This window comes from Mauremys reevesii, linkage group 23, assembly GCF_016161935.1.
Source record: "Mauremys reevesii isolate NIE-2019 linkage group 23, ASM1616193v1, whole genome shotgun sequence".
Lineage (NCBI taxonomy): Eukaryota > Metazoa > Chordata > Testudines > Geoemydidae > Mauremys > Mauremys reevesii.
The window spans coordinates 2345260-2364213 of NC_052645.1; the positions used below are offsets into that span (position 1 = coordinate 2345260).

Sequence of the window (18954 nt, forward strand, 5' to 3'; positions counted from 1 at the left end):
ATTTGCCTGTCTGGGTCTTTAATTGGCTTACCTGATAGTCTAGACAGGACTGACTTTCCATTAGACAAAACTTAAAGAAGGGAATGACCTGGGGAGTCATTCCCATTTTTGTCCATGCACCCCCAGCTGATCTTACTGAGGCTGGCCAAGAGCACCCATGACAGCAGCTGATAGTACAGTATAACTTGTAACTGTCATTGTCAATTTGCAAAGCAGCAGACAGTACAGTGTGGCTGGCAACTATCTTTGCTAATTTGCAAAAGGCAAGGGGATGCTACTGTGTAGCACTGCAGTACCATGTCTGTCAGCACCATCCAGTAGACATACAGTGACGGTGAAAAAAGGTTGAATGGGCTCCATGGTTGCCATGCTATGGCGTCTGCCCGGGCAATCCAGGGAAAAGGGCGCAAAATGATTGTCTGCCGTTGATTTCACGGAGGGAGGATTGACTGACGACATTTACTCAGAATCACCCATGACACTGTTTTTGCCCCGTCATGCACTGGTATCTCAACCCAGAATTCCAGAAAGGGCGGGTGAGACTGCAGGAATTATGGGATAGCTACCCACAGTGCAATGCTCCGGAAATTGATACTAGCCTCAGTACATGGACGCACACTGTCAAATTAATGTGTTTAGTGTGGCCACGTTCACTTGACTTTATATAATCTGTTTCCAAAAACTGGTTTCTGTAAAATCGGAATAATCCCATAGTGTAGACATACCCTGAGACAGCTTTAGAACCCTCTACCCACTATACGGCCAAGAGACAGCTACTTTCAGATCCTGTGTGGATTGTCTGATGGGCTTGGGGCCAAGAGCAAACTGCATACCCCCTGCCAGAGCAGGAGAAGTAAAACATAGGGGCTTCCTGAAAAATGGAATGGAAGAAGAGAGAAGCGGAGAAGCAAGTGGAAAAGGAAGAGAACATGCAGACACAGGACCCTACCTAAATCCTTAAATAGGTTACAAGAAAAAAAGAGAGAGCAGCATAAAGAAATTTTAAAAAAACTTTCAGTAAGTACTGAATTAAAAACCTTTAAAATACCATTTTCACACTACCTTGACTTTTCTTCCAAATCCTATCAAATCAAATTAAGACTTGCCACTAAACAGAACTGCACAAAAACTTTAAATAAATTCAGATAACAAAAAAAACCCCAAACATTTATTTTTAAACTTGTTTTATAAGGACTAGCCACTCAGTCTGTGTTCTTTTCCTCTCAATTTCCCAAAAGGAAAGCAAGACCACTCATCAATAGGAGATAGCAAATGTATTAAAGCACCACTATCCACTCACTTCATGCTCAGAAGAGACCACTTTAACTCTTCATCGTGGTTAGCAAGGTCAGACACTTTCAACCACACTTCTCTAGTTACAAACTATAGAAATGATCCCTGAAAGTATAGTCTTAACAAAGCTGTGCTCGGCTACACACCCAGGCTAATGTGCGCAAGCTTTCTTCCCACGGTGAATGTTTTCATACAACAGGTTTCACCCCCAGAGAATTAAAGACCAAAAATCTAAAACCAGGTTCCCATTTCATTAAGCACAATTGAGACAGCTTTAGCACACTGGCCATTAGAAGATGTTTATGTCGCTATTTACAGACACACACCTCCTGATTAGCATGTGGAGCTCCTAGCAACTAATCAAACCCTCTTGCTTTGGGATACCTCTCACAGGCTCCTCCGTACCACATGACAGCCTGTCAGGCACAGACAATGCGGACAGGTCAGCCCTTTCTAGCACGCTCCGCAGCTGTTTCTCTCTGGTTTGCTCTCAAATTCATCTGCACTAGAAGTTTTTGCAGGGTTCTATGTTACCGGTGGTACCTGCACTAAATCAGTGGCTCTCAACCTTTAGAGACACCTGTACCCCTTTCAGGAGTCTGATTTCTCTTGCATTCCCCCAAGTTTTACCTCACTTAAAAACTACTGCCTTACATAATCAGATGCAATATTTATAAAAATAAATCACTTGAATATAAGTATTGTACTTACATTTCAGTGTATAGTATAGAGAACAGTATAAACAAACCAATGTATGAATTTTAATTTGTTATGAATTTGCTAGTGCTTTCTATGTAGCTTGTTGTAAAACTAGGCAAATATCTAGATGAGTTGCTGTACCCCCTGGAAGACCATTGGATACCCCTGTTTGAGAACCACAGCACTAAATCACCCTTACTTTTAGAACTGGTGCCACTTGACCCAAGGCATTCTGAACCATTTCAGGGCTAGTAGACAGTGGCAACACAGCTGCACTAGGTCTGTTGTTCGTCTCTGCATAATTCCTACTTGGAAAGAAGATATCTTCTGATCTGACCCTATTTACTATTGTGAGCTGCATAGGCAACTTTCTCTGTGTTACGTGAGCAGAATCCACACACTATATACTACCTGTATGGCCCTGAGGATGCCACATCGGCCACAGCTGTTGACTGAACCACAGGTTGAGAATCACTAGTCTATAATTTTGCAAAGTCCATTGCCACAGGCTTTTCCCCCTTGTCTGCTGTGAGACAAGAGCCCATGAAATTCATAGCAATATAAATATGAGTGAAACCACCCAAATATATTTACATAAAAACTAGACAGTCTCATTTTAAAACAAAGAAAAACACAGGCCACACAGGGAGTGGGGCAAGAGTCTCCAATGATTTATACCCTCTCCTACCCGCCATTCAGCATAAGAATTAACCTAAATGGATCATGACTATTTACATAGAGCATCTTTCTCCTACAAAGCAGAATAAGACAAAAGGTTGAGGTTGTTCCCCTTCACATTTGAGGGGGAGGGGAGAGGAGTAGAAGGATTTAGATGCTCAATCCACTTCAGATTATGAAAGAAACCAAGCAGACTAATGATTTACTCAAAACCCACCCCAGCAAAAAGAAAACCAGACTATCTGCACCTAAGCGTTATGCAAGTTTCTAAATAAAGCTATTATATCTAACCTTCCTCATAACTAGATTTCTGGTACACTAAAAAACTCCTTCTTTTATTCAGTATACAAAGCCTAACCACTCAGTCTGTGCTCTCCCCTCTCCCTTTTCCAACTAGCAGTCTATACAGTAACTCCTCACTTAACCTTGTAGTTATGTTCCTGAAAAATGCGACTTTAAGTGAAACAATGTTAAGTGAATCCAATTTCCCCATAAGAATTAATGTAAATGAGGGGGTTAGGTTCCAGGGGAAAAAAATTTCACCAGACAAAAGAGTATAAGGTTTAAACAAACAATTTAATACTGATACACAGTGATGATGATTGTGAAGCTTGGTTGAGGTAGAGGAGTCAGAGGGTGGGATATTTCCCTTACTGCTAAATGATGAACTAGCAATTGGCTGAGCCCTCAAGGGTTAACTCTCTCACTCTGCAAGGCAGCAGGAATGGAGGGAGATATGCACATTTCCCTTAAGTACACTGCCTTGTTAATTAGATCAGCTTGCTGAGACCCCAGCTGCTGCAAGCTCTCTCCCTCCTGAGCCCTGCTCTATGGAAGATGGGGTAAGCAGGGCCGGCTCCAGACCCCAGCGCGGCAAGCACACGCGTGGGGCGGCCCTTTCCCAGGGGGGCGGCAGGCTGGGCCGGCGGACCTGCCGCAGTCATGCCTGCGGGAGGTCCACCAGAGCCCCGGGACGACCGGACCTGCCGCAGGCATGACTGCGGAGGGGGCGCTCGTCCCGCGGCTGCAGTAGACCTCCCGCAGGCATGACTGCGGACGGTTCGCTGGTCCCGCGGCTCGGCTGGACCTCCCGCCGTACTGACAGCGGCCGCTCAATCTGAGCCGCCGGACCTGCGAACCGTCCGCAGCTGCGGGAGGTCCAGCCGAGCCACGCGACCAGCGGACCCTCCGCAGTCATGCCCGCGGGAGGTCCGCTGCTCCCGCGGCTCCGGGGCGCCTCCCGCGCATGACTGCTTGGGGCGGCCAAAAAGGTAGAGCCACCCCTGGGGGTAAGCAGGGTGCAGGAGGACACCCTATTAGCCCCCCCTCTTCCTTCCCTCCCCCTGGCACAGCAAGCAGGAGTCTCAGGGAGCAACTCCAAGGCAGAGGGCAGGAGCAGCACATGGCAGTGGGGGGAGGGACACAGCTGAACTGCAGGCAGCTGCTGCACAGGGGAGTGGGGAGCTGATAGGGGGCTGCCGGTCCACCCTGGTTCCAAGCCCCCACCAGCTAGCTGCAACGGGCTGCTCTTCCTGCAAGCAGGAGACAAAGCAGGCAGCTGCCAAACAACATTAGAAGGGAGTATTACACAACTTTAAATAAGCATTTTCCCTAACTGATCAGCAACATAACGAAACGTTAACGAGGACGACTTTAAGTGAGGAGTTACTGTAGGAGGGTTTAGGTCAGCTCAGCTACGTCTCTCAGGGTGTGGATTTTTCATTTACCTCAGACAGAAAAAAAAAGTAACAGAAAAGAGAAGAAATAAGATGGGAAGAAAAACACCCAGTGGGGCATGGGAGATGTTGACATATGCAAATCCCTCATGTAAACCCCTCCCCCCCATGCCCTTCATTGTCTCCTCCACCCATTCCAGGGTTCCCCAGTCTTTCTCCATGGCAGGGGTTCTGTGTGTTTGATTCCACCCATAGCAAGGTCCTCCATTCTCCCCAATGGCAGGGGCTCTGTGTGAGCCGCTTTTCTCCCCATTCCACCCTCTACCCACTATACGGCCAGGAGACAGCAACTCTCAGATCCTGTGTGGATCATCTGATGTGCTTGGGGCCAAGAGAAAACTGCATACCCCCTGCCAGAGCAGTAGGAGTAAAAATAGGGGCTTCCAGAAAAATGGGAAGGGAAGAAAAGAAAAGCAGAGAAGAAAGTGGGAAAGGAAGAGCACGTGCAGACACAGGACCCTACCTAAATTCTGACATAGATTACAAGAGAAAAAGATACAGCAGCATAAAGGAATTGTAAAAAATTTCGGTAAGAAGTGAATTAGAAACCTTTAAAACACCCATTTTTAAGACTTGCTTCTTTTCCAAATTCTATCAAAACAAATTAAGATTTGCCATTAATCAGACAATCAGCAAAAACTAAATTAATAACAGAAAAATCCCAAAACATGTTTTTAAATTAGCTTCACAGGGTCTAACCACTCGCTCAATGTTTTCTTCTTTTTAACTTCCCAAAAATGGAAACAAGAACAGTCATCAGCAAAAGACAGCAAGTGCATAAAAACAACATGGCCCACGAACTTCACACTTAAAAAAGACACCGTAAGTTCTTCTGGTGTTCATCAAAATCAGAAACTTTCAAACATATTTCTACAGTCAGAAACTATAGTAATGATCTGATCACTGAAAAATACAGTGCTAACAACCACCGGGCTACACACCCAGGGCTAATGCGCAGACGTTTAATCTCCGCGGTGAGTGTTTTCATACAGCGGGTTTCACCCCCTGGGAACTAAAGGACACAAATCTAAAGCCAGGTCCCCATGCCATGAAGCACACTCGAGGCAGCTTTAGCCCACTGGCCATTAGAAGAGGTTTATGTCGCTATTTACAGAAACACGCCTCCTCATTAGCATGCGGAGCTCCTACCCACCAATCAAACCCTCTTGCTGTTACTGCCCGAACCGGCCCCGCCTCTCACAGGCTCTGCTCTGCCACGTGCCGGTGCCGCGCCCGTGTCCCCGCAGGCGGAGCCCGGCCCGGCGCAGCTCTGCCCGTCCGGGGCTGCAGCTGGTTCGCTCCGGTTCCCGGCACTAGAGACTCCGCGTGTCACGTGACCGGGGGCAGGCGCCGTCTCTGGCTGCTCCGAGACTGGAGCATCCCGGGGGGGGGAACCAGATGGGTCATTAGTGCCCAGCAGCAGCCCCGCCCCCTTCACTCCTGGCGCTCCCCCAGCGCCTCCTGCCCGCTGACAGGGAGGGAGAGGAGCTGAATGTGGGAGTGGGGCGTTGGGTACCGGGGGGGCGGGGCCTGGGAGGAGCCGGGGGAGGGGGGCAGCCCCCCAGCATAGTGGAAACTCGGTGCCCCTCAGGGCCGGCTCCAGACCCCAGCGCGCCAAGCAGGCGCGTGGGGCGGCCCTTTCCCGGGGGGGCGGCATTTGGCTCCGGCGGACCTTCCGTAGGCATGCCCGTGGCGGGTCCCCTCTTCCCGCGGCTCCGGTTGAGCTCCCGTAGGCATGCCCGCGGCGGGTCCCCTCTTCCCGCGGCTCCGGTTGAGCTCCCGCAGGCATGCCCGCGGCGGGTCCCCTCTTCCTGCGGCTCCGGTTGAGCTCCCCTAGGCATGCCCGCGGCGGGTCCCCTCTTCCCGCGGCTCCGGTTGAGCTCCCGTAGGCATGCCCGCGGCGGGTCCCCTCTTCCCGCGGCTCCGGTTGAGCTCCCCTAGGCATGCCCGCGGCGGGTCCCCTCGTCCCGCGGCTCCGGTTGAGCTCCCGCAGGCATGCCCGCGGCGGGTCCCCTCTTCCCGCGGCCCGGTTGAGCTCCCTAGGCATGCCCGCGCGGGTCCCCTCTTCCCGGGGCTCCGGTTGAGCTCCCGAGGCATGCCCGCGGCGGGTCCCCTCTTCCCGCGGCTCCGGTTGAGCTCCCCTAGGCAGGCCCGCGGCGGGTCCCCTCTTCCCGCGGCTCCGGTTGAGCTCCCTAGGCATGCCCGCGCGGGTCCCCTCTTCCCGCGGCCCGGTTGAGCTCCCGTAGGCATGCCCGCGGCGGGTCCCCCCTTCCCGCGGCTCCGGTTGAGCTCCCATAGGCATGCCCGCGGCGGGTCCCCTCTTCCCGCGGCTCCGGTTGAGCTTCCGTAGGCATGCCCGCGGCGGGTCCCCTCTTCCCGCGGCTCCGGTTGAGCTCCGTAGGCATGCCCGGGCGGGTCCCCTCTTCCCGCGGCTCCGGTTGAGCTTCCGTAGGCATGCCCGCGCGGGTCCCCTCTTCCCGCGGCCCGGTTGAGCTTCCGTAGGCATGCCCGCGCGGGTCCCCTCTTCCCGCGGCCCGGTTGAGCTCCCTAGGCATGCCCGCGCGGGTCCCCTCTTCCCGCGGCTCGGTTGAGCTCCCTAGGCATGCCCGCGCGGGTCCCCTCTTCCCGCGGCTCCGGTTGAGCTCCCGTAGGCATGCCGGCGGCGGGTCCCCTCTTCCCGCGGCTCCGGTTGAGCTCCCGTAGGCATGACTGCGGCGGGTCCCCTCTTCCCGCGGCTCCGGTTGAGCTCCCGTAGGCATGCCCGCGGCGGGTCCCCTCTTCCCGCGGCTCCGGTTGAGCTCCCGTAGGCATGCCCGCGGCGGGTCCCCTCTTCCCGCGGCTCCGGTTGAGCTTCCGTAGGCATGCCCGCGGCGGGTCCCCTCTTCCCGCGGCTCCGGTTGAGCTCCCGTAGGCATGCCCGTGGCGGGTCCCCTCTTCCCGCGGCTCCGGTTGAGCTCCCGCAGGCATGCCCGCGGCGGGTCCCCTCTTCCCGCGGCTCCGGTTGAGCTCCCGTAGGCATGCCCGCGGCGGGTCCCCTCTTCCCGCGGCTCCGGTTGAGCTCCCGCAGGCATGCCCGCGGCGGGTCCCCTCTTCCCGCGGCTCCGGTTGAGCTCCCGTAGGCATGCCCGCGGCGGGTCCCCTCTTCCCGCGGCTCCGGTTGAGCTCCCGTAGGCATGCCTGCGGCGGGTCCCCTCTTCCCGCGGCTCCGGTTGAGCTCCCGTAGGCATGCCTGCGGCAGCTCAACTGGAGCCGCGGGACCACGGCACCCGCCGCGGGACCGGGGAAGGGCGGCGCAGCGCACCGCGCTGCTTGGGGCGGCCTAATTTATAGAGCCGCCCCTGGTGCCCCTACATCGTACTAGTGCAACCGCAACCATTTACATGCTGCAAAGCGGAGGCCGAGCAGCGGGATTTGGTTCAATTGCTGCTCTCAGCACAAGTCCTCAACGCCGGGCACGGTGTATTCAGGAGACAGCAAGTCTCTAGTTCTGCAAGTATATCGCCACGATTTCCCCCCTTGAAACAGCAGCACCCAGAATTCATAGCGATCTAAATATCAATAACTGTCAGTGAGCCCAGCCAAATAGTCCTGAATGAAAGTTAGAGAGAGCTGGCATCGGAGTCAGGTGCTGGACACGTTCGCCTTCCTGGAGAGTGTTCGGTAACCATCTGTAGAGGTGTAACAGGTATTTAACTACAGTCTCTTTCTCCTGAAAAGTGGGAAAAGGCAAAGGCTTAAAACTGCCTGTAGGAGAATTTTCAAAGCCATACAAGTGATCTGGGCATTCAATTCCCACTGATTTCTAAACTGGTTTTCAAAATCCCTCACCACAAACAAATAAAAAGAAAGGCTGAGTGAGCAAACCCCTCACAACACATAGAAAAACTAAGTATTCTATAGATTTAGAAACAAAACCAGCTATTATAAACTTCCCAAAGCATAATTTAAAAAGTCATATTTTAAAGCTTTTGCATTCATTGGTTTAATACAACCCCCCCACCCCCAAGTCTATGCTGTCTCCCGCCTGCTTCTCTAGCGGGAAGAAGCAGCGGGCATCAGCGCCAGACAGCAGCTGCATTCTAGCAATCCCGCCTATTCGGTGCCTGATTGGAAGAAAACATGGTAAAAATCATCCTCCAACAATCCCTTTCGGAAGCACGTCTCTAGCTAAGCGCCAGCCATTTCTCCTGCAAAGACACCCTCCCTGCTGCCAATCCCCGGCTACCCTGATTAACGTCGTAATGACTCGTTTTTTAAAACAAGTGGTCACGAAAGAAAATGGATCGGACCTTTTGCAAACAGCTTTTTTTGTCAGCAGATGGCCACGTTCTTCACAGCAGTGGGGGGAGCACACTTTGTAGTTTGTACAGGTCGAGTTTATTGCCCGCCCCAGAGGCTCCTAGCACCCCTCAATTCACTCCTACAAGCTCCCTATGTGCCCTCTCCCATCCCACTCTTTTTAGGGACTCCCTGAAATTCCCCCAATCTCTTCCCTTACCAGAGAATCTCTGCACCCTTATTCTCCCCATACCAAGTTCCCCACACTTCTTCCCACACCAAAGGCTCAGTTCACACCCCCATTCCCACTTCCCCATGGCAGGGACTCTGTGTTCCCTCTATTCCCCCATGCTGGGGTCTTTGTGTACTCCCCATGTAGGGATTGTGTGCACCCCTATTTGCCTCTTCTCCCCCATTCCTCCCTCCTTCCCAAGTCAAGCTCTCCCAGTCCCCTTACCTGCCAGGGGTTCTGTGGGTCCCATTTTCTCCTCCCCCACTTCCACCCTACAGCCTGTACTAAGGGCTCAGAGAGGCTCCCAGAAAGTTGCATACCAACGAACTGGCAGAGCATTAGGGGTAGAAATAGGGGCTACTCGAAATGGGGGAGAGGGTGGAGAAAAGAAAAAGTGGAAAGTGGAGAGAACTTGCAGAATTAATATCCATGAGCCTATAACTTTAAACTAGAACGAGGGAGGACAAAAGAGAGGGACACTGCATAAAAAGGTGGACTTAGAAGTTCAAGCAATTAGAAGTTCAATTAAGCAACTGTTTAAATAAAAACTGTTGTATTTTACACTGCATTTTCTTCTTCATGCTATTGGAAAACTCGCTGAAAAACACCCACATCCTCTCACAATACAGAAGTAATAATATTAGTTACAATCACTACATCCCTTCTCTATATATACACATCAGAAACAAAAATTAAACACCAACTTCAAAAAAATGTGTTTTAATGTAGTTTATACAGACTAATCACTCAGTCTGTGTTCTTTCCCTTCTACTTCCCCAGAGGGAAGAAAGAAAAATCATCAATAACAGACAACAACTGCATCAAAGCAATACTGCTTACTCGCTTTAAACTCAAGAAAAAGCACTTTAACTCATCCTCCTACTTTGGGAGACCAATCACTTTGTGTTAAAACAACCCTCCACGGCTATAGTCTAACGTCTAAAGTGCCTATATTTAGTGGTTACAGTGTGTAATTTAATTAATCAAATCTCCCTATGATCACAGAGACAGCCAGACTGACAAACAGCACACTGTATGCATGTCTCATTGTGGCACCTAACATATGAAGAAACTTTTTTAAATGCCTCTTTAGCTTCTGTTACAAACGTCTTCCTGAATTTCACCAATCACTTCTTCTAACTACCAGAGGAACACCCCTTCAGCCAATCAGATATTTCTTCCATAGCTGGTACTCATAGAGGCGGGACTAACAAACTGGAACTGGCTACGTAGGAATGACGCATCAGAACAGTTACGTACAAGCAGCAGCATTGCAAGAGCTGAAGGTGCTGACGTGCTTCAGAAGAGAAGTACGCAGTAAGCAATCCGCTCTTAAAGCAATGACGTCTGTTCCCCAGAGATCCCCCTTAGGCCTGCTCTACACTACGCGTTTATACCAAATTTAGCAGCGTTAAACCAAATTAACCCTGCACCCTTCCACACACCGAAGCCCTTTACCCCCAGTCGGGGCTATTGCAGATTGTGTATTCCTTACGCCACCCGATCTTAAACCGGCTGCCCAGCTCCCAATGGGGTCCAAACCCCAAATAGATCCCTTTTACCCTGTATAAGCTGTAAACTCCTGTTACAGGGCAGCTGCCTAGCAGCCTGCACAGCTGCCTGCCAGTGCGAGAGCGCGTAAGGCACTAATCTGGATAGTGGCGGCTGGGTGGCAAGCAAGTTAAAAGCCAGCAGAGTGGTACAGTGGGTGTGTGCTGGGCCCCTAACCCAGAGGTCGATGGATCGGAACCATCCTCTGCTAGGCGTGCGCTTGTTTCTTTTCCCTCTGGGCCTTCCAGCGAGCCGGTGACCAGCAGAGCCCCAAGAGCCTAGGCCATGAGGCAAGAGGTGGCTGAGGCGAAGCGGCCTGCCAGGGAGCTCCCCGGCACCTCTGGCTGCCTGGGCTGAAGGCAAGAGGCAGGCCTGGGCGTGGCAAGGGCCTCCTGTCCCGGAATGAGGCTGCAGTGCTTCCTGGTCCCCTTTTCCCACCCACACCGGCAGGCGGCTGCTGCGGGAGAACACGAGGGAGGCTCTGGGGGCGCTAGGCAGCGCTGTGTGTGTGGCTGTCAGGGGAAAGAGCCGAGGCTCCCGACTCGACCTGCCATTGACTCGCGTGGCTCTGCGTGGCCGTCAGCCGGGGCGGGGCGGGCCAGGCCGCGGACGTGACTCAGGCTTGGGCTGCATGGCCGCGCTTTCCTGATGAGGCATGAGGCAGGCCAAGAGCTTTCCTTGGGAAGTGGGAGGGAGGCGTCTTTGAGCCGGCCTGTCTCCTCCGCTTCTCCCTTGCCGCTTGGGCGGAGGCGGGAAGGGAGCGAAATGTTCCCGGCTGAAAGTTTTTGTGCTCGGCCTTGAGGATTAAGCCTGAGCCTCCGGCACGGCTGCTGGGAGATGGGTTTCTGAATAGCATCCAGCCCGCTCTTCGGGCCACCAGCTGAAAGCACTGAGGCCAAGAGGCAGCAAAACAGGACCTTTGAGGCTACCCATAAGCCTCAGGGAAGCAAGGAAACAGGATGGGCTTATCACAGTCCCTGGGTGGGCTCAAACCACCAGCCTTTTAATTAACAGCCAAACACACTGACCCATTGCGCCACAGAGACACAGACAGGTAAGGCTGTATTGAGCACAAAAGCCAGGAATCAGCTCAGGGTACGGTATAGCACACGCAGGCAGTGGTTAGACAAGCAACAGCAAGGAACTGGACTGGTATGGAGTGAAAGTTCTGTGGGAAGGAACCGAAAAGAGCATTGGGGCTGCGGAATAGCGCTTGCATACACCTTCTTTGGCCTGTTTTCCTATAAGAGTTAGCAGTGAGAGATTGTTAGTCACAGGTCAGTGGGTGGGTTTGTGCAAACTAGGAGTGTACAGGGAACTGTCTTTGAACTGAAGGAAGGAGAGAAACCAGCAAGAGGAAGGAGGCTAAAAGACTTCTCTGGCTTTGAACAGAATTGTGCCTTAATAGTTCTTGCTTTGAAGTTCTCCATTGGCGTCATTTCTGTGAAGTGATCCTCACTTAGAGTTACCTAGTTCTCAAAGTCATGTGAATGGTGTTTGGTGCGTGTCTGGGAGCTCGTCATGGCGAGGTAAAAGCGGTGGGGGCAGAGGGGCTGTGTAACATCCAAAGGTGTCAGCAGTGATGCTTGGCTCTTTAGAGCTTAGATCAAAGGGTATATTCCCACTGACTTGGGGGGTGATAATAATTGGTCTATTGGGCTTTGATTTATTGTGTCTTGTTTAGATGTAATAAATCAGTACCTGAATATATTTCAGTTGACCCTTGATCAAAGGGTATATTCACACTCCACTGGGTTGGCGGGTGACAATTGATTGCTTGGGCTTTGGTTTGTTGTGTTTTGTCTGGATGTAATAAATCAATCCCCAAATGTGCTTTTGTTGACTCTGAAACTTTACTAGGGTAAGAGGTGGAAATGGAGTGGATGAGGGAGCCACAGCTGTCAATCCTGTGCTGTGAGAACAGGAGATAATCCAAAATAAGATATATCAACTTCAGCTACACTATTCCTGTAGCTGAAGTTGTGTATCTTACATTGACACCCCCTTGCCCCAGTGTAGACCAGTCCAAAGTGTAAGTAGTCTCTTAATCTATCCAAGGCTGTGATCAAGTGTCTTGGGGTCTATCTACACTATGAAATTAGGTCACATTTATAGAAGTTAGTTTTTTAGAAATTGTTTTTATACAGTTGATTGTGTGTGTCCCAACACAAAGTGCTCTAAGTGCATTAAGTCAGTGGACTGCATCCACAGTACCGAGGCGAGCATTGACTTCCGGAGCATTGCAAATTGGGTAGCTGTGGGTAGCTACCCCACAGTTCCTGCAGTCTCCGCCGTCCATTGGGATTCTGGGTTGATATCCCAATGCCTGATAAGGCAAAAACAGTGTTGTGGGTGATTCTGGGTACATGTCATCAGATCCCCCTCTCTCTCCCTCCCTCCCTCCCTCCCTGAAAGCAACAGCAGACAATCATTTCACACCTTTTTTCCTGGGTTACCTGAGCAGGCGCCATACCACGGCAAGCATGGAGCCCGCTCAGCTCACCATCACCGTCAGTCTCCTGGATTCTGGCAGACATGGGACTGCATTGCTACACAGCAACAACTTGTTGCCTTTTAGCAGCAGATGTGTGTTATGATTAGTAGCCATCATCATTCCTTCTTCTTCTCTTTCTAGGTGCTCTTTTAGCCAATCTCAGTGAAATCAGTTGGGGTGCCTGGGCAGACAAAGGAGTGACTCAGCCAGGTCATTCTCATCTTCTACCAAGCACCTAGAAGATGATGATGACTAAGGCCTGGTCTACACTAGGACTTTAAATTGAATTTAGCAGTGTTAATTTGAATTAACTGTGCACCCGTTCACACCAGGAAGCCATTTAATTTGACCTAGAGGGCTCTTTAGTTTGAATTCGGTACTCCACCCCGACGAGGGGAGTAGTGCTAAATTCGACATGGCTAGCTCGGATTAGGCTAGGTGTGGCTGCAAATCGAATTTAGTAGCTCCGGGAGCTATCCCACACTGCACCACTCTGTTGACGCTCTGGACAGCAGTCCGAGCTTGGATGCTCTGACCAGCCACACAGGAAAAGTCCCAGGAAAATTTGAATTCCTTTTCCTGTCTGGACAGTTAGAATCTCATTTTGTGATTGGACATCGGGGCGAGCTCAGCAGCACCGGCAGCAATGCAGAGCTCTCCAGCAGAGGAGTTCATGTAATCTCTGAATAGAAAGAGGGACCCAGCATAGACTGACCGGGAACTCTTGGATCTGATCGGTGTGTGGGGCGAGGAGTCTGTGCTTTCGGAGCTGCGCTCCAACAAACGGAATGCAAAGACCTACGAGAAGGTCTCCAAAGCCATGATACAGACAGAGGATACAGCCGGGATGCAACACAGCGCTGCGTGAAAATCAATGACCACAGACAAGGCTACCAAAAAATCAAAGCGGCAAACGGACGCTATGGAGCCTGCCACCACTGCCCCACCAGTGACCATGGACTCTGACGATGGGACACTGTCGACGGCCAGTTCCTTGACAATGTTTGCGGATGGGGAAGATGAGGAAGGGTTTGTGGAGGACGAGGCAGGCGACAGCGCTTACAACGCTGGTTTCCCCGACAGCCAGGATCTCTTCATCACTGTCACGGAGATCCCCTACCAACCCTCCCTGGCCATTAACCCGGATCCTGAATCAGGGGAAGGATCACTCGGTAAGTGCTTTAACCATGTAAACTTTTATTCTTAATATAACAGGAATCTGAAGTATGTGAAAAGGAGGTCTCTCTATATATGGGGATAGAACAGAAATCCTCCTGGGAGATCTCCACGAAGCTCTCCTGGAGGTAATCGAAAAGCCTCCGCAGGAGGTTCCTGGGGAGAGCTGCCTTATTGGGTGCTCTGTGGCAGCACACTTTTCCGTGAGGCTTTCATGAGGTACTCAGGAGCATTGCCTCCCGAGCACGGCTGCATAGGGCCCTGGTTTGTGCTGGCTTTCACGCAGCATGCGCTCTATCTCCTTCAGTGACCGTCCTCAGGGTGATCTCTCGAGAGTCCTGCATCTAATTAGGGGAATTACTGTAATGTTACGCCTGGTCCAAAGTATTTTTCAAAAAACTCCGGACAGACGGCATAGCACAGACTCAGCACGCTGCTGCGTGACGAGCGTAACGGAAAGCCAAAGAATCAAATGGATGCTCATGGAGGGAGGGGGGACTGAGGACGCAAGGTATCCCACAGTTCCTGCTGTCTCCGAAAACCATTTGCATTCTTGGCTGAGATCCAAATGCTTCTAGGGTCAAACACAGTGTCCGCGGTGGGTCAGGGCATAGCTCGGCAATTTACGCACCCCCCCCCAGAAGTGAAAGGGAAAACAATCCTCTGTTGATGCTTTTACATGTCACCGTATCTTTACTGAATGCTGAAGATAGACGGGATGCTGCAGCACTAAACACTGACATCCTCACTCCCCCCCCCCTCGCCATGGGTGGCTGATGGTACAATATGACTGATATCCATCATCATCAGCCTATTGGCACATGGGGCAGTGCAAAAGGATTGGTAACCATGCGTACTAGCATCAGTGAGGTCAATCAAGGGCGCCTGGCCCTAATTTTTCCTGGTAGATGGTGCAGTATGGCTGGTAACCGTCCTCATCATAGCAACAGGGGGCTGAGCTTCATCAGCCCCCACCCTTCATGTGTAAAGAAAAGATTCAATTGCCCCTGGACTAGTAGCAGGATGCTGGGCTCCTCTCCTCCACACCCCTTAATGTCCTATCTGGACTATCATAGCAACTGGAGGCTGCCTTCCACTCATTTCTCACTAACAAGGCACTGTGTCTTATTCCTGCATTCTTTAGTACTTCATCACACAAGTGGGGGGACAATGCTATGGTAGCCCAGGAAGGCTGGGGGAAGAATGAAATGAACAGGTGGGGTTGTTGCAGGAGCACCCCCTGTGAATAGCATTCAGCTCATAATCTATGCAGGATCTGACACAGAGCAGCTGTGCTCTCTGGTTCTATGATACAGTGGTTCTCTAGTACACTTGCCCATATTCTAGGCAGGCCTGATTCTATTTTTACATACCAAAAAGGAGAAATTGACTCAGGGAATCATTCCCAATTTTGGCTTTTGTGCCCCTGGCTAAGAGCAGCCAGGGGCACTTATGACAGCAGCAAATGGTGCAGTGCAAAAGGACTGCTAACCATGCCCATCTTATTACCAATTTATGGTGTGGTAGATGGTACAATATGGCTGGTAACCATCTCTGCTGTCATGCAAAAGTAAAAGCATGCTGCTGTGTAGCGCTGCTGGACCGCCTCTGTCAGCGGCATCTAGTACACATACGGTGACAGGCACAAAAGGCAAAACAGGCTCCATGGTTTCCACGCTGTGGCGACTGCCAGGGCAATCCAGGGAAAACGGGCTTGAAATGATTGTCTGCTGTAGCTTTCCCGGAGGAAGGGATGACTGACGACATTTACCCAGAACCACCCGTGAAAATGGTTTTTGCCCCATCAGGCACTGGGATCTCAACCCAGAATTCACAGAGACAGACTAGACTGTGTTCATTGTTCGCAAACATTTATCTTTGCAAGGAATTCACTCCCTTTTTCCCATCACACAGCTTCGACTGTCTCCAGACCTGCCACAGCATCCCCCTCGCAGAGGCTGGCAAAGATTAGGCGGCGAAAGAAAAAGACAGGGGACGAGATGTTCGCTGAACTTATGGGGTGCTCCCGAGACGAGGCAGACCAGCAGAGCCAGTGGAGGGAGACCCTCTCTCTGTACCAGCGCTCACACAGCGAACGGGAGGAGAGGTGGCGTGAGGAAGACAAGCAGTCGACTCAAACGCTGCTTGGACTAATGAGGGAGCAAATGGACGTGCTCCTGCACCTTGTGCATGTTCTGCAGGACCTCAGGCAGGAGGACAGAGCCCCCCTGCAGTGTATCTGCAACCGCCCTCCCCCGCCACAAAGTCCCATACCCCCCTCACCCAAAATAACCAGAAGGAGGGGCGCCAGAGGCCATGTAAACTGTCACTGCACCCCAGCAGAGTGCTCAAGTACCGAAAAGCTCTCATAGCCTAAATTTTGAGAAGTCCTTTCCTTCCCGCCTCACCCAAGCCCCCATCCCAGTTTCATCCCCTAACTGTCTAGTTGATAATAAAAAATACTTTTCTGTTAATTACTGTTTCCGTCATGTTCTTTTAGAGGAGACTGTGTTTGAAGGGGGGGAAGGGGGTTGGTAATTTGACAGGACAATCACCTTTACCAGGGTACAGACATGGGGGCAGGATCAGCAGCAGGTCACACACACACTGCAGTCAGTATGCACCCTGGTCGGTATGGGAGGTGGTTTGCAGGTTCTGTGTGGGTGGGGGGGTACGTGACTTTGTAGCGGGGGAGGTGGGTTACAGATCTCATGCAACGGTCCCTGTCCTGGACCACAGAGCCACGCAGCAGAGGAATCTGTATCCGTCCTCCCCCGCCAAAAGGCCACATAGCCCCCGCACACAGAGTCCCAAAAAGGAGGGATGGCAGGCTCCGTTGAAACATCCAGTCCGGCACTGCAGACCGCTCTGGGAGCAGGAGCCTGTCATTCCTCGAGTTTACAGGCGGTCTTTACATCACTTCACACCCTACCCAGCACAGTCCGTGTCCCAGTTTCAACCCTGTAATGCAAAGTCATCAATAAAGAAACCTTTGTAAAGTTACAGTGGAACATGTATTTTATTTTTAAACGTGTGTTGGAAGTGGGGGAAGCGGGGTGGGCGGGGTATGTAACTGCAGATGCTAGTCAACAGTCACTTGGTAAAGAAACAGGGGCAGGTTCAGCTTCTCTGTAAAGAAACTGAACAGTCACAGGTCACACTGCTCACTGCTTGCTGGTACTTGAAAAGTTCCTTGTCGCTGTGCAAGGCGCCTGCACAGAGCTTCACGAGCCAGGGCATTAGCGGGTAGGCTGGGTCCCCGACGATCACTATAGGCATCTGCACATCCCCAAGACTTATTTTGTGGTCCGGGAAGAAACTACCTTCCTGCAGGCGTCTAAACAGACCAGAGTTCCTGAAAACAAGCACGTCATGAACTTTGCCTGGCCACCCGACGTTGATGTTGGTAAAACGTCCCCCATGGTCCACCAGTGCTCGCAGCACCATTGAAAAGTAGCCCGATTTCTCAGCAGCTGACTGTGGAAGAGGTGGATGATAAGGTGCGAGGAGTTGACAACAGCCATAACTGCAGTGGGATCCGTGCTCAAAGTGCTGTGGCGCCCACGCTGTCACTGAGCAGAAAAGTGCACGAACAGATTGCCCGCAGGCGCTTTCAAGGGGGGGGGGAGGGCGTGATTGACAGTTCAATGATGACAGTTACCCAAAACCACCCTCGACACATTTTTCCCCCCAGCATGCATTGGGGGGAAATCCCAGAATTCAAATGGGCAGCGGGGAGTGCGGGAACTGTGGGATAGCTTCCCACAGTGCACCGCTTCCAAAGTCGACACTGGCCCCGTTACTGTGGACTCACACAGTCGAACTAGTGTATTTAGTGTGGATACACAACTTCGACTTCATAAGGTCAATTCCACAAATTCGAATTAAGTTGATTTGAAATAGTCTTGTAGTGTAGACATACCCTAAGTGTCAATTTATGTTTTCATCATTTAAACAAAGGTATCATATGAATGTATATTTGCAGATCCCTCTTCTCCAGGAGCTGTGCTGCGCAGAAGAACAAGAACCACATCCAGCTGCAGTTCAGGAGTCTGATAACCAAAGAGCCAATAAATGTTCTGAGGGCTGGAGAAAAATGCCTTCTAGTGAGCTATTGAACGAGCTCAACCTGTTTAGCTTATCAAAAGAAGATTGAAAGGTGATTTCATTGAAGTGTTGAAGGGCCTTAATGGAGAGAAAAGATTGGGTATGAAAGGGCTCTTGAATCTAGTAGAGAAAGGCATAACAAGACCCAGTGGCTGGAAGGTGAAAAAAGACAAATTCATATTACAAATAAGACGCAAATATTCAACAGCGAGGATGATTCACCACAGGAAGAAGCTACCAAGGAAAGTGGTGGATTCATCATCTCCTGATGTCATTTAATGAAGACTAGATGCCTTTCTGGAATGTGTTTGCCCCAAAAATAGCTATTGTGTCATACAGGAGGCCTGTGATATGCAGGGGGTCAGATTAGATGCTCTAATGGTCTCTTCTAGCCATAAAGTCAACTAATTTCTGAAAAACTGAGTGTAGCATTGGGAGCAGCGTCTGATGTTTTCCTGTCTAGCCGGCTTGCTGCCTAGAACGAACGCTCCTTGAATGGGGTGATCCACAGGGAGTAGCTCAAACATCCAAAGTGCCTGGCCAGCAGCAGGACATTAGCACAGCAAGGGAGGGGTGTGGCAGTGACATCACAAAGGCCTTTTGCAGGACCTCAGACTATTGGTCAAAGGTGGTGGGGAGGTGGTGACCTCACAGAGAGATGCTGACATCAGCCAGGCAGGACAGGGGCGAGGGGCCAGGGAAACTTCAGA

At 51.3% G+C, this 18954-nt stretch overlaps 1 non-coding gene and 1 pseudogene across 1 annotated transcript; both read right to left on the reverse strand.

The window, feature by feature from the left end:
• Window positions 1–1197: 1197 nt before the first annotated feature.
• On the reverse strand, window positions 1198–1414 carry LOC120389521. The gene has a single exon (XR_005590993.1). It is a non-coding gene; the product is annotated as a small nucleolar RNA U3 (small nucleolar RNA).
• Window positions 1415–9658: 8244 nt separating this feature from the next.
• On the reverse strand, window positions 9659–9851 carry LOC120389435 (annotated as a pseudogene).
• Window positions 9852–18954: the final 9103 nt, after the last annotated feature.